Here is a 19,036-nt window from a genome sequence, read left to right as displayed (position 1 = left end):
TGCCTGGGGAAGGCTGAGCTAGAGAACTTGTATCCAGAAAGGGAAAAGCAGAAAGCAAATTAATAAATTTTAAAGATATTACCCTTGTGACAGACAGGTACATACACTGGAGACATACAATGTTTTCATGGAAGGATGAGGAGTGGAATTCAGACATAAACCTCCATCTGGAAGTCTGACTTCCTGAGGCCTCTTGAGATCTCAGAACAAGGGATTCTCTGGTATTCAGGGAGCCTGGAAGATGCAACCTAGAGAGGGTCCAAGTCTTCAGAGTGGTCAACCCTAGTATCAATCTATGGCCACTATCCCAAAAACTCCTGATGGTCATGCTGGGGAAGCAGTTGACTAGGGCTAGCCTGAACCCCTATATTTGTAGCAAGCAGGGGCCACAAACCCAGATGTTCACAGGCAACAGGCTGAGAGCACATATGTCTGAAGCAGTTGGCTGCAGGACGTTAGAGGGTGGATGGGGCTTCCGGGGCACCACGGAGTAGAGACTTTAAAAAAATTTTGTAAATACTGTTTCTTCCCCACCCAGCTGCCAAAGCATTTAAGGCCAAATATAACCTGTATTCCAAATTTTGCATTTTTGGGATTTACATACAATTAAAATAATCCTAAATGATTGGTGTCCTCAGAGCAGAGAGGGGGGTTGGCAGCATTGAGAGTTTAAAAAAAAACATCTCAGAAACACATGAAGTGAGGAGTTAGTAACTGGCTACACTTCATGTTAAACTCAAATGACTCTTTAGAGTAAACCTTATTTTGTCTATATTGACGGTGAAGAGGGTGTGAGATTATATAGTGCGGAATCTATTTCTCTCATGATTTATCTTCGAAAAGTATACTTCAGTCAGGAGTCACAAATCCAAATGGCCACAGGACTCATGCAGGTCAGACCACTGTGTGGGGCAAGAGGTGGACCACAGGATTGGGGGGCTGAGAAAACCTGGAGAGGCCTGTCTGCTGACATTCAAACGTAATGTTTTAAACTAATCCGGAGTGATAAAAGACATCTGCTGCATCTCTGGGGTCGGCAGGAAACCTCTTGAGAACTCTGGTGTATGTCAACAACTCAGGTATCTCCTGAAGAAGTGGAATTGGTTTCTATTTCATAGAACAAGATTATGTGTGAATTAAGTTTCTCCTCTGTATGTGTTTAAGTGGACATGTGTGTCTGTGGTCCCAACACAGAACACAGGTCTGTGACCTTTGAAGAGGTTCCGTGTGAAAAATCAGTGAGATGGCCATGAAGATACAAAGTCACAGGTTTCAAATCTTTCTCCTTAAAAGAAGGGCTGAGAACATCATTCCTTCTATATCTTTTCACTATCTTAATCAAAGGCAGCCTGAGTTAGAGAAAACCATGGCTTGGTGGGAGGGAATATGTGGAGAGAAGATAAATATCAAGAGAAAGCCCAGGCTTCTTGTGTGTTAGTCCTGCAAGCCTTCTCTCACTTTACAACATTGGGTCTTTTTATAACGACCCAAATCAGTGAAATTTGCCTGCAGACATATTTCCTTGTGCTTGTCTAGTGCTTTTAAATATTGAATTATTTTCCATCCTTTAAGAGTTAGGAGACTTCAGAGATCCCAGCAGTATTTGAGCCAACATTCTGCCTGAGCTGAATAGAGGACGCCCCCCTAGACAGGACTGTGCTCCCCGTTCACCACACTCTCCACCACTCCCTTTTGTCTTCCCCATCATGGAGCTTGCCTTTTAATGCCATCTTGTGCTACTCTTGTATTTTTAGATACCTGATTACTTATGTTTCCTGCCTGGTGCCACGGGCAGTGGAGTCCACAATCCCTCTTCTAGAGTTCCCATCCCCCTCCCCCGACCCGCCCCCCCACAACACCAGGTTGTGATCAGGATTGCTCCCCATGCTCAACACTTTGCCTGTGGACTTAAGGGAGTGGCAAAGAGAATAAGATGCAGAGCGCACATCCACAGAAGTTTTTTGCCTACTAGGGATAACCACGACGCGGCTAATGCTGACTCTAAGTGGCCCAAGACAGACCAGGCTCAGAACTTGAGTAGCAGTGCTGGACAGCAGCCAGCCCAATTTAGGGGGAAGATTCTTGCATGAATTCCTAAAGTGACTTGTTCCAGTGGTAACCATACCTGAATTTCCTCTTTCTGGAAAAGAACACACGGATCTTACTGACACTTGCTTAATAGTCATAGTTTCTCCATTTTATCTTCATCTCAGAAGAGAAAATAAACATCATTAAACCTGATGATTATTAGAAGGGTGTGAACAAGCTGTGCTTGAGATAGAAAAACAGGAAAATTCCATCTTTAAGTTACTTAGTTTTCTGCCTCTGTGTGTAGAGTTACAGAACTTATCAAGATCTTGTAAAATTAGACCTACTCAAAAACCTACCCTTCTAGCTTCACCAACTGCAGTGATTCATCCTGCTTTTGGAAACATCTGTGTTCTTGGCAAGCATCTGACTGCCCTGGATGTTTAGCCTGTAATTCAAGGTGTAACACTGCCACGGACCCTCTAAAGATCTCATGGGCTGATGGCTTCTCTTCTTCCTCCTAAGCAAAGGCTAAGCCTAAGAGGGTGAAAGAGGTCATTTGTGAAAAATAGGTGCCATATGTTCTGGGAAAGCAAGCATGGGGTTTGGGGTGGCAGGCAGGAAGAAGAGACAGAATTGTGACAAAACGCCATTCAGAATATTTTTAAAATACTTCCTAGCAGAGTTGTCCTTCTTGATAATTGTTCTTTCCCTGCAGCCATTCTATTTTTGCCCCAGAGAAGAGGAGGGGCAAGTACCACCTGGGGCAGAAGGAAATGTACGGGCAGTTCCTGTCAGTCAAGAACAGGAAACAGGAAATCCTCACTGTGAGGGGAGAAGTAGCTGCAAGACATAGAAAGGTAACTTGTGAGCAGTCAGATAAGTTTCAGCTTGAGGAATGGGGAGTAACTTTAAAAACCTAGTTGGCTACCAGGTGCCAGGTCAAGGCATGTCCAGGACAATTTTGTCAGTAATAAAACATTTTATCCTTATTTTTTTAAACTCCTATATCATTTTTAATAAGTTTTAAATAGAAAACAAATAAGAGGGGCACTGTTTATTAATTCCTCCTAAAACCCCAATAAGTATCAGGAAACTTTTATGTACAGAATATTAGCAGTTCTCCTGAAGTGCAGCTTTGATTAAATTCTTACATCTTAAACAATGATAGAGATAAAATGGGCTGTTGAATCTGGTTAAGGATCACTGTCAGCCTTCCATAGGAAATGGAAAGCAATGAAATGAAACCTAACTGTTACACAGAAGGTAAAATTGAAAGGACTATGAGAGATGAGGCAATGGAAAAAAACTTCTTGGCTATATAACTAAGGTTTTCTTGAAGGAATTCAGTGTCATTAAACCAAAACCAGACTCTGTTCTTCCTCCCAAGTCTAACAGGGTGAAAGAGGTCATTTGTGAGAAAGAATAGGCACTCATAGCCATTAAAAAATTATATAGCACAAGAGTCAAATAACAAGGCAAGACATGTACATTCACAATGTTAGCAACAGAATGGAAGGATTAAAAGATGAAACATTATTATTCCTATAGAAAGATGACAGAACAGATGCTCATGTTCTGGAACAACTACTCCAGTTCCTGTGCCAGAAAGCCTGCACATAACAGGACAAACTATGAAAGAGCCAAGGTGAAAGTCATTGTGAAGATCAAAAGGAGACGTGAACGAACCAGAAGACATAACCCTGCACTTCCTCCCTTCCGCTCCTGCAGTGAGATCCACAGATGAGACCTTGACCATCTCTACCTGTGAACCACACATTCAAAGAACTACCCATCTCCTTCTTCAAAGCTCAACATTTAGGTCAAAGGGGATTTTTTTCCTCCACCAGCTCCTTTAGGCCTCTATCGGCGTACCACTGAATTGGAGATACAGAGAAGATGATGGGTTCCCACAGCGCTTTATGCCTCATGACTTGAATCTTTATTTCCTTTTTTCATTCAGCTCCTCAAGCCAGCTTTTCTACACCCTCCAAGGAAATTTGCTCTTCTGACTATTTGCTCATGTCACTCTTGCCTCTGGGGTTCTCCAAGGTACAGCTCACTCCGCAATTGCATTCTCAATTTGACCCAAATTCCAGTCACCCGTCCCTTGGCACCACCCTGCCCCCAAATCACTAGGCTTTTTACCGTGTTTTTCAAAAACCATTACATTCCATATTTTTTCACCATGAACTACTGGACAAGAAATTTCTAGAATTTACTCTGCCTAAATATTCAAATTCTAGGAGCTGGTTTATTCACAGAATTTTTATATCATCTGCAAGCCAAAGGGTAAATGAAGTTTATACAGGTAGTGATCATTCTTTTATTAAATTAGAGGCCCCTAGAGAGTAGGGAAAAATCTTGTCTCTAATATGTTACTTTTCTCCCAAATTAGGTTATTAATGCTTTTAATAATGAAGATGAAATTCTCCACAACACTGGTTTCATTCTTAAGACAAAAAAAAAAGTGCAGGGGACAGGGAGAGCAGTGACCCCAGGGGAGACTGAACCACCTACCTGCTAGTCCTGCAGAGGCAGTGTGTGGCTGTGGCTCACCATGAGGACAAGGACAAAGGCAACAGAAGTTCTGGGAAGTACTCCTTGGCGTGAGCCCTCCCAGAGTCTGCCATTAGCCCCACCAAAGAGCCCAGGTAGGCTCCACTGTTGGGTTGTCTCAGGCCAACCAACCAACCAACAGGGAGGGAACCCAGCCCCACCCAACAGCAGTCAAGCAGATTAAAGTTTTACTGAGCTCTGCCCACCAGAGCAACAGCCAGCTCTACCCACCACCAGTCCCTCCCATCAGGAAACAAGCCTCTTAGATAGCCTCATCCACCAGAGGGCAGACAGCAGAAGCAAGAAGAACTACAATCCTGCAGCCTGTGGAAAGAAAACCACATTGACAGAAAGATAGACAAGATGAAAAGGCAGAGGACTATGTACCAGATGAAGGAACAAGATAAAACCCCAGAAAAACAACTAAATGAAGTGGAGATAGGCAACCTTACAGAAAAAGAATTCAGAATAATGATAGTGAAGATGATCCAGGACCTCAGAAAAAGAATGGAGGCAAAGATTGAGAAGATGCAAGAAATGCTGAACAAAGACCTAGAAGAATTAAAGAACAAACAAATAGAGATGAACAATACAATAACTGAAATGAAGACTACACTAGAAGGAATCAATAGCAGAATAACTGAGGCAGAAGAACGGATAAGTGACCTGGAAGACAGAATGGTGGAATCACTGCTGCAGAACAGAATAAAGAAAAAAGAATGAAAAGAAATGAAGACAGCCTAAGAGACCTCTGGGACAACATTAAATGCAACAACATTCGCATTATAGGGGGGTCCCAGAAAAAGAAGAGAGAGAGAAAGGACCCAAGAAAATATTTGAAGAGATTATAGTCGAAAACTTCCCTAACATGGGAAAGGAAATAGCCACCCAAGTCCAGGAAGCACAGAGAGTCCCATACAGGATAAACCCAAGGAGAAACACGCTGAGGTGCATAGTAATCAAATTGGCAAAAATTAAAAACAAAGAAAAATTATTGAAAGCAGCAAGGGAAAAGTGACAAATAACATACAAGGGAACTCCCCTAAGGTTAAGAGCTGATTTCTCAGCAGAAACTCTACAAGCCAGAAGGGAGTGGCATGATATACTTAAAGTGATGAAATGGAAGAACCTACAACCAAGATTACTCTACCCAGCAAGGATCTCATTCAGATTCGATGGAGAAATCAAAAGCTTTACAGACAAGCAAAAGCTAAGAGAATTCAGCACCACCAAACCAGCTCTACAACAATTGCTAAAGGAACTTCTCTAAGTGGGAAACACAAGAGAAGAAGAGGACCTACAAAAACAAGCCCAAAACAATTAAGAAAATGGTCATAGGAACATACATATTGATAATTACCTTAAACGTGAATGGATTAAATGCTCCAACCAAAAAACACAGGCTGGCTGAATGGATACAAAAACAAGACCCATATATATGCTGTCTACAAGATACCCACTTCAGACCTAGGGACATATACAGAATGAAAATGAGGGGATGGAAAAAGATAGTCCATGCAACTGGAAATCAAAAGAAAGCTGAAGTAGCTATACTCATATCAGATAAAATAGACTTTAAAGAATGTACAAGAGACAAGGAAGGACACTACATAATGATCAAAGGATCAATCCAAGAAGAAGATATAACAATTATAAACATATATGCACCCAACATAGGAGCACCTCAATACATAAGGCAACTGCTAACAGCTATAAAAGAGGAAATCAACAGTAACACAGGGCCTCCCTGGTGGCGCAGTGGTTGGGAGTCCGCCTGCCGATGCGGGGGACACGGGTTCGTGCCCCGATCCCGGAGGATCCCACATGCCGCGGAGCGGCTGGGCCCGCGAGCCATGGCCGCGGGGCCTGTGTGTCCGGAGCCTGTGCTCCGCGGCGGGAGAGGCCACAGCAGTGAGAGGCCCGCGTACAGCAAAAAAAAAAAAAAAAAAAAAAACAGTAACACAGTACAAGTGGGGGACTGTAACACCTCACTTACAGCAATGGACACATCATCCAAATTGAAAGTAAATAAGGAAATACAAGCTTTAAATTACACAATAGACCAGATAGATTTAATTGATGTTTATAGGACATTCCATCCAAAAACAGCAGATTACACTTTCTTCAAGTGTGCATGGAACATTCTCCAGGATAGATCACATCTTCAGCCACAAATCAAGCCTCAGTTAATTTAACAAATCTCAAATCATATGAAGCATCTTTTTTTGACCACAACACTATGAGATTAGAAATGAATTACAGGGAAAAAAACGTAAAAAACACAAACACATGGAGGCTAAACTATACGTTACTAAATAACCAAGAGATCACTGAAGAAATCAAAGAAGAAATCAAAAAATACCTAGAGACAAATGACAATGAAAACACGATGATCCCAAACCTATGGGATGCAGCAAAAGCAGTTCTAAAAGGGAAGTTTATAGCTATACAAGCCTACCTCAAGAAACAAGAAAAATCTCAAATAAACAATCTAACCTTACACCTAAAGGAAGTAGAGAAAGAAGAACAAACAAAACCCAAAGTTAGCAGAAGGAAAGAAATCATAAAGATCAGAGCAGAAATAAGTGAAATGGAAACAAAGAAAACAATAGCAAAGATCAATAATAACTAAAAGCTGGTTCTTTGAGAAGATAAACAAAATTGATAAACCATTAGCCAGACTCATCAAGAAAAAGAGGGAGAGGACTCAAATCAATAAAATTAGAAATGAAAAAGGAGAAGTTTCAACAGACACTGCAGAAATACAGAGCATCCTAAGAGACTACTACAAGCAACTCTATGACAATAAAATGGACAACCTGGAAGAAATGTACAAGTTCTTAGAAAAGTATAACTTCCCAAGACTGAACCAGGAAGAAATAGAAAATATGAACAGACCAATCACAAGTCATGAAATTGAAACTGTGATTAAAAATCTTACAACAAACAAAAGTCTCAGACCAGATGGCTTCACAGATGAATTGTATGAAATATTTACAGAAGAGCTAACACCATCCTTCTCAAACTTGTCCAGAAAATTGCAGAGGAAGGAACACTCCCAAGCTCATTCTATGAGGCCACCATCACCCTGACACCAAAACCAGAAAAAGATACTACAAAAAAAGAAAATTACAGATCAATATCACTGATGAATATAGATGCAAAAATCCTCAACAAAATACTAGCAAGCAGAATCCAACAACACATTAAAAGGATCATACACCATGATCAAGTGGGATTTATCCCAGGGATGCAAGGATTCTTCAATATATGCTAATCAATCAATGTGATACACCATATTAACAAATTGAAGAATAAAAACCATATGATCATCTCAATAGATGCAGAAAAAGCTTTTGAGAAATTCAACACCCATTTATGATAAAAACTCTCCAGAAAGTGGACATAGAGGGAACCTACTTCAACATAATAAAGGCCATATATGACAAACCCACAGCAAACATCATTCTCAGTGGTGAAAAATTGAAAGCATTTCCTCTAAGACCAGGAACAAGACAAGGATGTCCATTCTCACCACTATTATTCAACATAGTTTTGGAAGACCTAGCCACGGTAATCATAGAAGAAAAAGAAATAAAAGGAAGGCAAATTGGAAAAGAAGAAGTAAAACTATCACTGTTTGCAGATGACATGATACTATACATAGAGAATCCTAAAGATGCCTCCAGAAAACTACTAGAGCTAATCAATGAATTTGGTAAAGTTGCAGGATACAAAATTAATGCACAGAAATCTCTGGCATTCCTATATACTAATGATGAAAATTCTGAAAGAAATTAAGGAAACACTCCCATTTACCATTGCAACAAAAAGAATCAAATACCTAGGAATAAACCTACCTAGGGAGACAAAAGACTTGCATGCAGAAAACTATAAGACACGGATGAAAGGAATTAAAGATGATACCAACAGATGGAGAGATATACCATGTTCTTGGATTGGAAGAATCAATATTTTGAAAATGACTATACTACTCAAAGCAATCTACAGATTCAATGCAATCCCTATCAAATTACCAATGGCATTTTTTATAGAACTAGAATAAAAATTCTTAAAATTTGTATGGAGACACAAAAGACGCCATATAGCCAAAGCAGTCTTGAGGGAAAAAAGCGGAACTGGAGGAATCGGACTCCCTGACTTCAGAGTATACTATAAAGCTACAGTGATGAATATGGAACTGGCACAAAAACAAATATAGATCAATGGAACAAGATAGAAAGCCCAGAGATAAACCCATGCACCTATGGTCAACTATCTATGACAAAGGAGGCAAGGATATACAATGGAGAAAAAAAACAGTGTCTTCAGTAAGTGGTGCTGGGAAAACTGGACAGCTACATGTAAAAGAATAACAGTAGAACACTCCCTAACACCATACACAAAAAGATACTCAAAATTAGAGACCTAAATGTAAGACCGGACACTATAAAACTCTTAGAGGAAAACATAGGAAGAACACTGTTTGACGTAAATCACAGCAAGATCTTTTTTGACTCACCTCCTAGAGTGATGGAAATAAAAACAAAAATAATCAAATGGGACCTAATGCAACTTCAAAGCTTTTGCACAGCAAAGGAAACCATAAACAAGACGAAAAGACAACCCTCAGAATGGGAGAAAATATTTGCAAACGAATCAATATACAAAGGATTAATCTCCAAAATATATAAACAGCTCATGCAGCTTGATATTAAAAAAACAAACAACCCAATCCAAAAATGGGCCGAAGACCTAACTAGACATTTCTCCAAAGAAGACATACAGATGGCCAAGAAGCACATGAAATGCTGCTCAACATCACTGCTTTTTAGAGAAATGCAAATCAAAACTACAATGAGGTATCACCTCACACCAGGTAGAATGGGCATCATCAGAAAATCGACAAACAACAAATGCTGGAGAGGGTGTGGAGGAAAGGGAACCGTCTTGCACTGTTGGTGGGAATGTAAATTGATACAGCCACTATGGAGAACAGTATGGAGGTTCCTTAAAAAACTAAAAATAGAATTACCATATGACCCAGCAATCCCACTACTGGGCATATACCCAGAGAAAACCATAAAAAGACACATGCACCCCAATGTTCACTGCAGCACTATTTACAATAGCCAGGTCACAGAAGCAACCTAAATGCCCATCAACAGACGAATGGATAAAGAAGATGTGGTACATATATACAATGGAATATTACTCAGCCATAAAAAAGAATGAAATTGGGTCATTTGTTGAGATGTGGGTGGATCTAGAGACTGTCATACAGAGTGAAGTAAGTCAGAAAGAGAAAAACAAATATCGTATATTAACGCATATATGTGGAACCTAGAAAAATGGTACAGATGAACCGGTTTGCAGGGCAGAAATTGAGACACAGAAGTAGAGAACAAAGGTATGGACACCAAGGGGGTAAAGAGGCGGGGTGGTGGGAGTGGTGGTGGGATGAATTGGGCGATTGGGATTGACATGTATACACTGATCTGTATAAAATTGATGACTAATAAGAACCTGCTGTATATAAAAAAAAAGAAGATTCATATGCACAGGGAACACACCCATCTGAGGGAGGAAGCCCTTTGGAGGCCATCAGAGTCTGATCAAGGAGAGAGGAGCCAAAGGGACCACGGGGGTGTGCTGAGCCAGTGAGCCCGCAGCTCCAGCTGGGGGGGTGCACACCCACGTGGGTCCAGCAGAGTCTGGAGCGAGACTCAGAGGGCTGTGGTAGGAATGCTTATTCAGCTAAGAGCAGGGCCACAGAGGGGGTAAAATTAAAAGGTGGAACTGCCTCTCTAAACCTAAGTGTGACCCAAGGAATGGCTGGGGGAGAGGGGGAAGTGAAGAGGGTCCTGGGAGTAGGAGATGTGCTATTTTAAGGATCGCAGTAGCCCGGAGGAAGGCTGGCCACAGCAGATGCAATGTCAAAACATTCAGAGGAAAGATAAACAGAATCCCACAAAGGCTCTCAAATAGCAGTCCTTAAACTTTTCTGGGTCTCTGACCCTTTTGAAAATATGATGAAAAGTACAAATTCTCTTCTTGGAAAGAGAACATAAATGTACTCATGAGGGAATTTTATGGCTAAGAATCTCTGTTCCTTAACATAGTGCTGTAAGTCAATTATATCTAAATTATAGTTAGATAGATAGATAGGCACTTGCTATATATATATTTTATATATATATATATATATATATATATATATATATATATATATATAATATATATATGAACTGGAATGAAATGCAAAAAAAAAAAAAAAAAAGTACTGTAGGGATAGAGGGAGTCCCATTTTCCCTTCCCTGAGAAGCAGGAACAGAGCTTTCTTCCTGTGGTGTTTAGGAATCTGAGCTGGGAGTAGCGAATAGAGGCTGTAAGTTTTAATAAATGAAATAGGGTTTCCCTGGTAGCGCAGTGGTTGAGAATCCGCCTGCCAATGCCGGGGACACGGGTTCGAGCCCTGGTCCAGGAAGATCCCACATGCCGTGAAGCAACTGAGCCCGTGTGCCACAACTACCGAGCCCGCACTCTGGAGCCTGCGAGACACAACTACTGAAGCCCACGCACACCTAGAGCGCGTGCTCTGTAACAAGAGAAGCTACCGCAATGAGAAGCCCGCACACCGCAACGAAGAGTAGCCCCCGCTCGCCGCAACTAGAGAAAAGCCTGCATGCAGCAACGAAGACCCAACACAGACAAAAATAAGTAAATAAATTTATTTTAAAAATAAATTAAAAAATAACTGAAATAAGGTAGATGGTTTGAGAGGCACTATCCAGAAATGAGAATCCAAAGAGAATATTCATTTCAGGAGGAAGGAAAAAGAGAAGTAGAGGCCAAAAAAGACAGAACAGATGAAAGAGATCTGAAGTCTACCTTGACCTCGCTTCCTAGGCCAAATGGGCATATTTCATGCTCTCTTAAAACCACAAGTTCTTCATAGCATTTCTCTCAATGACAATTATAATATCTTAAGTGTAATTACTTGACTTGAACTCAATAGTCTAGTTAGGTATGGCCTTACCAAAAGGGAGAAGAGTGATGCCACCTTGTGAATCATATCTCAGACCAAGAAATCATCCAGGATAAGTCATCATGGTGGGTACCTCTAACACCTGCATACTCTGCCCAACCCACGGCCCCCCATTTAGCCATGGGAACAGAGCTCACCTACCCACTTGAGAGTCCTTTAAATTTCCACTCGGGAGACTGAAATCAGAGGGGTAAAATGGGACATTAAGTGGGAATTGTTGATGTGTATTTTGTCAGGGTTGCTTTTAACCATTTAACAACTGCCCTGGAAAACGGAGAAACCAAAAACGTCACACATTTGTGGCAATGGGAAATCAGGACAGACAGGCTCTTATTAGAAGAATTTATTTATTGATTTGGTTTCATCATCTTTGCTTCTTTCATAAAAATTTGAACACTGCTGAAGATTCATGAATTGGGCTATTTTGATGCTGCTTTAATATAGGACATTGTACTTCAGAAATGGGAGGGGGATTAGTTTTTCAACCACAGTAAACAGTATGAGGCTGTTCCATATAAGCTCAACAAGTGTCAATATATGTTTTCTTTCCTAAGAAACCATCAAAAGCAACATTTATCCCGGTATGAAGAATTTAATTAAAAATCAGTTTGCCTAGGTTTGAACCCCAGCTTTACTACTTCCTTGCTATGTGGTTCTAAGAAAATTACTTAAGCTCTCTTTATCTTCATTTTCTCATCCATGGGATGGGTATAATACTACTATCTACCTCATGGGACTGTTGTAAGGATTAACTGCGTCGATATACGTAAATGCCTAGACCAGCACTTGGTATGTAAGAAGTGCTATGTAAGTGTTAACCCTCATTTCCTAACATTCCCCCAGCTGGTTAAAGCTCGTTTCGTTTAAAATCTTACTGCTTTGCAACAGCATGACCTAACCTCCGTAAAATGAAGCATACTCATCCAAAAATGTTGAAAACCCCGTGTTCCCTTCCGAGTTTGGTGAAGATTCAATGAGATGATCCATGAAAACCTTGTGCCTGGGACCTGGTCCATGGTAACTGCTCAGCTTTTGTTTGAGCATTCATACAGTCAATTCACAACTTTTGAAGGCATTCTACTTAAGGCACATGGGAAAGAGTCTCTTGTCCTCATACTTATTCCCTTTTACTGAGTAAAAGTACATTTACAGTCATGACATGGGAGTAGTGCTGGAAGAGTGGACAGCACAGATAGAGCATGGGCAGAGAACAGAGGAGGAAAGAAACCTCAGGAAAAGGCTTCACGGAGGAGCTGGGATCTGAACTGAACTTTAAAGAATGGGCAAGACTTGGAGAGGGAGAAACGATGGGGGTGGAGGGGTAGCTGCATTTCCTGGGTGAGGAAATTGAGCCTGAGAGAACACAATTCACTTGCTCCAGGGACCCCAGGGAGCAGGTGGCAGTGCCCAGGCCTGAATCCAGGCAGGTGGGATCATAGCCCACGCTCCCCAACCAGTTTCTCCAGGAATCTTCACGTCTCTTTCAGAGGAAGATTTAGCAGTCAAAATGTTTTCAACATTAGATAATTCAGATTAAACTAAAGAAAACTTTCTGGCCCAGTTAACATCCTCTGTCCCATGGTTATAAGCCCTCTAGCTGATCTGTCTTTCCTTGACGGACGTGAGCCTCCATCACACCCCAACCCTGGGAGGGCCCAAGGGGTTAAATTTAAAAATCACATGGAGGGACTTCCCTGGTGGCTCAGTGGTTAAGAATCCGCCTGCCAATGCAAGGGACACGGGTTCGAGTCCTAGTCCAGGAAGATCCCACATGCCGCGAAGTAACTAAGCCCATGTGCCATAACTACTGAGCCTGCACTCTAGAGCCCATGAGCCACAACTACTGAGCCCGTGAGCCACACCTACTGAAGCCTGTGCACCTAGAGCCCATGCTCCGCAACAAGAGAAGCCACCGCCATAAGAAGCCTGCCCACCACAACGAAGAGCAGCCCCTGCTCACTGCAACTGGAAAGCCCACATGCAACAACAAAGACTCAACACAGCCAAAAATAAATAAATAAATATATTAAAAAATAAAAGTAAAATCACATTGCATTTTGGGGAACAAGAGGCCTGTGGCTTTAACCTTGGCACTGTCTCCGCATTGCAGATGTTTATGGAGCTGCTCCTTATAGAGAGGGTCAAGCCTCTCAGAAGGGCTGCAAGGGTGACAGGATGGCACTAACTTTGAGTGACCCTGGGAGATTTATTTGATCTTGAGTTTTTCCTCCCCAAGTGGGAATGGTGATATTGACTATATATTCCTCACACAATGACTAAGGCCCAGGCCTATGAATATTTCTATTTATCTCAGGGGGGCCCTGAAACCTTTAAGGAAAAACAATCTGGAGCTCTATGATATTTATTAGATGCTCATGATCCAATGGGGACCCACTGGTCACCAATGGCAGGGACACTTCAGTAGCTCGCTATAAACCAAGTTAACTACCCAGGGTGATGGCCTGTCCTCTGCTGCCCACCAGGAGTCACATTCATTTATCTTCCATTGATTCTAGTTTTCTTCTCAGAGTCTCTTTCAAGTTATGGGTCATAGAAGACCTTGACTGACACCAGGTGCAATTAGATTTGCCAGAAGGTAAGAATCCAGAGATAGTGAAATAGATTATTCCAGAGCTACATATTACAGAGAAGATGGAAAACCAAGATGGAGGAAGCTAATGGGAACATATCTCCAGGAAGGGATGGGGAACCAGGATTCTCCCTCCACAACATCTGTTAGTATCAGTAACTCCCACTGATGGGCCATTTCTGAGATGTTGGGCACTGCAGCCACATGCTTTGCATACCCCAGTTATTCCACACAAGAACACTGGAAAATATATTATTGCTTAGATTTTACAGTTAAAGAAACTGAAGCTGAGCGTAGTTAGGGAACTTGTCCAGAGTCACAGAGCTACCAAGTGGCAGATCTGGCATTGAAAACAGCTCTGATTCTGATCCTGTGACTGGTCCCCTGGAGACCCAGCCACTCTGGAAGCAGGAAAGGGGGATGGAAGGGACTGATTATAGCTAAGTAGGCAACTCCTAGGCCTCAACTGTTACAACGTTTGTTTATGAGATGAAGTTAATCATCAGGACACATAGAGCTGAAGGTGATGACTCAACCATTAGAGGAACTATTGTAGAAGAGACTTTAGCATGAGATAGACTCGGGGTCTATCCAGTCACAAATTATATGGCTTCTCTGAGCTTTTCTAAATTCCCTCCTGTAAAAGTATAGCTAACACCACCTGGTTCAGAAGGTGGTTATGAAACTGAGTTACTTAACATACATTAAATCATCTAGAACATAGTAAATGCTCAAGAAATGCTAATTCCCCCAACCCCTCCTCATAGCCCCATGACTCTCTTCTCTGTCTCCCACTTTTGTAGGAGATGAGCATACAGCCCAACAGAATAAGCTCAGTCAACCAAACGTGTAACCTTGCCAGGGCCTGTGTTTCTCTTTTGCAATTTCTTTTTCTGACATTTTATAACTGACTGAAGAAACAAACGTTTTGAATAAAAAGCTACCCTTAGCCAATCTATTGCCTTTATGTCACTCCCTTTTCTATACAAACCTTACATGTGGGAAACAAAATGTACTTGATAATATGCTTTCAAATACAATTTCCTTCCTTCCATCTTCCCTGTGGGCACAGCTCCCACAGAAAGCCTTCCTACTTCATAAAAAATATATATATCACTGACTTTATTAAGAGTTTAGTTCTGACTAGTCTTTCTTTGTCCCAAAAGATCTGGCTGTTGTAGATTTTCCCCAAAAAAATACCCGAAAGAAGAATGACAATGGAAAAACAAACCTCCACAGGCAGGCTGTAAATCTTATTACTGCTTAAGGCATTATGTTTATGACTTGCCACACTTGATAAACAAAGATGCAACTTTAAGAACTACATGTGACAAAGAAATGTTAATTATGTGATGTGATGCCAGTGTTAGGTAATGCTACGACGGTCATCATTTTTTAATATATAAATGTATAAATCAACATGCTATATACCTTAAACTTATAGCGTTATGTCAGTTGTATCTCAATAACACTGGGGAAAAAATAATACATGTGCCCAATAGTTACAACCAAATGCTTTGAATTACGTTGTCCAACACAACAAAATCCATTTTCTGATTTGTATGAGATTATGGTTTACTTTTTGGTATTTTTATATTACTTTGAAATGCCCAAGTACTTTAAAAAAAAAAAACTATTCAACAAATCCCTCTCACATGCTTATGCTTCTAGCCAATCCTACCATCCTTTTAACAATACAACTTAATGGTATACCACTGATACCTGGAAAGGATTCTAGTCCCTGGAAGGCAGATGCCATGTAATTCATTTTGGTTCCTGGTTCAGGGTTGCACATAATGGATGCTCAGTAAATATTTAAAGTCAATTGAACTACATATTATTCATCTCTTGGATGTCAAATAAAGCCTAAACTATTACCAGGTATCTAGGTTATTTATATCCTTGGTTATTTTATTGAGTTGGTGGATTGTTAACTTCTCTAAGGCAGGCATGGCACTTTACATGGGAGAACACTGTGTACAATAAAGCATCCCCTGCGTACTCAATTAAGTGGGAATTAAGTTGAACGTTCCACGTAATGAACAATTAGTGGGCTGGAGAAAACAGCTTGGGTCCTACTTTACCACTCTTATGGAAAACAAGTAGTTGATGTTAATTCTTATAGCAGAGAGATCAAGGAATGATTCACTTAAAGTGTGAAAATGTCATTTCTCACTTTGATAAGGACATGAGGTTCTCCTCGTTGTAAAAAGACTCTAATTTTGTGAATATTGTACTACATGAGACTAAGCAACATAGTACTTCAGCAGAGCAAAAAATGACCTAGATTTAAAGTGGGAAATACCTCTATTCTAGATCAGTTGTTCCCAATGGGGCGGGGAATTTTGCTCCCAGAGGACACGTCGCAACATTTGGAGATATTTGACTGTCACAACTTGGGACAGAGGACTGTTTACAACTGGCATCTAGTGGGATAGAGGCCAGGGATGCTGCCAAACAACCTACAATGCACAGGATAGTCCACCACCACAAAGATTTCTCCACCCCAAAGTGTTAATAGTGTTGAGGCTGAAAAACCCTGTTCTAAATCAAGCACTACCACTTGCTGCTTGTGTGACCTTGACTTCGACGAAGTGACTTTCCTTAACTGTGATGTGGAACATGGAATTCCTTCCCTGTCTAGCTTGTAAGTGTTGTTAAGACCCAACACAGTAAAAAAGTGGTATTTGATCAACTAAGTACCTATATAAATATGTTGTTAGCATTAAAGCATATTTAAGAAAGCATAAAGGTTGCTAAGTCATGGGTAGCCTCGGCCAGCCAATGTACCTCACAATGAGCAGCCCCAAGGGGTCAGGCCAAGGACATAGCTTCAAACACAGCTCTCCAGCAAGAAGGCCAGTTTTCCCTAGGATCCCAGGTCTACCTCAGCCTTAACCCCCAAGGCTATTCTAGAACAAATAGAATCCCTCAGAAAGCATTTAAGAGATGACTGGGAGAGCCACTAGGGAAGGGTACCTGGTTCCCTCCACCAGACCCCAAGGCAGTGACCAGTTAGCCTATCCCAAGACAGACTTCCAACTAGAGACAATCAGGAAAGCCAAATTTGTCTCTATTCCAGTGGAAGTTCCTTAAATACAGAAACATTTATCGACTGAAAATCATTTGTCAAAGACATTCTACCAAAACTTGTTGATCTCAGACCCTGCAGTTTATGGATTAGTGATGAGTCCAGGCACAGCCCAAACTCTTATAGAAACAGGGGCAAAGTAGTTCAGAAAAGCAGTTAGTATCAAAACATGTAAGATGGCCAGTTCTTTTTCAGCTGATGAAACCTCTGGCAGAGAAGTCGCTCTAAGCATTTCTTTTTCTTCATAGGCAATCCTTGGAGAAGAAGAAATTTTCTAGAACTGTCTTGACAAATCATAAGCTTACTTGATGGAGGGGGGGGTGAGTATAGGTATACCTCAAAGTTCAAATCATGTTTAATTTACTGTAAATCCTTGAAATTTAGGACATTTAGTGGCATGCCCCCAGAGCTGATGAACTGTACATAAAATGCTAAGATTTTTCTTTGAGGTTTAGCATTAGTATTAGTTCAGTCAGCCTGCATCAATCATCTCCTGTTATTTAATAACACAGAGTAAACCTCTATGGTTAGGCTCTCATAAAACAGATGTTAAAATAAGAATTAAGCTATGTGTGGATACAAATCTTAAAGAACTTAACATGGGAAAAAACAAAGTATAAATCATAGATATGTGTCACCTTTTTTTTGTCACTTTAAATAAGTTGTCTCCAGTGTGAAATTCAGAGTTAAGGAAAGTTTTCCAAATATGTATGGCCATGAATTACAAGGCATGAGGAAGGCATTATTTTCCAAATCCTAGGAAACAAAATGTTAGTGATTGTGGTACATTACTATTGGTCCTAGTAAGATTTTTTTTCCTTTCAGAAAACTTATTAAAAGATCTCAGAATGAAAAATGTTGGTTTTTCCTACATTCTGCATGTAAAAACACACTAAATCCTAACTTTATTGAAATGTGCTTATTTCTTTCTCCTTAAATGATCCCTGGATTTGGAGCCATAAGAAAAGATCAATGGCTGATGGGTTCTTCTCAAGCACCCAAGTGAAAAGCATTCTGTTGAGGTCTGTCAAAAATCCAACAGATCTCATGAGGACACATCAGATCTCATGAGGTTCCTGCCCTCACTTTTTTTTTTTTTTTGGAATGCTTAAATTTTCATGTTTAATGAGGAAAATGAGAGAAAATGAAAAACATAATCATACAAGAGATTAATGTGTTCAATATACCATCATAAGAGATTTTATAAAGCAGAGTACGATTACTTATTATGTACATAGTGTAAACTAAGGGCTATTAGAGTAATTACTGTGAAAGGGAAAAACCTAGGAAGGCATCACTGAGGGAGAGATCAGAATTTTTTCCAAAGATGAAAAGGATCATAACAGTCAGAATAAAAAGGGAAGGTATCGGGGCTTCCCTGGTGGCGCAGTGGTTGAGAGTCCGCCTGCAGATGCAGGGGACACGGGTTTGTGCCTCGGTCCGGGAAGATCCCACGTGCCGCGGAGCGGCTGGGCCCGTGAGCCATGGCCGCTGAGCCTGCGCGTCCGGAGCCTGTGCTCCGCAACGGGAGATGCCACAACAGTGAGAGGCCCGCGTACCGCAAAAAAAAAAAAAAAAAAAAAAGGGAAGGTATCAATATTTCCTTGTGCCAAACAAAATGCAAAAGAGAAAAATTGAACAATTTGGCTGGGTTGAACAATTTGGCTGGACCAGAGATTGAAGGTGAGTCACTGGAAGGGAGACAGAAAAACAAAAACAA

The sequence above is a fragment of the Mesoplodon densirostris genome, chromosome 14 (genome assembly GCF_025265405.1).
Source record: "Mesoplodon densirostris isolate mMesDen1 chromosome 14, mMesDen1 primary haplotype, whole genome shotgun sequence".
NCBI lineage: Eukaryota > Metazoa > Chordata > Mammalia > Artiodactyla > Ziphiidae > Mesoplodon > Mesoplodon densirostris.
This window is presented reverse-complemented; position numbering follows the sequence as displayed.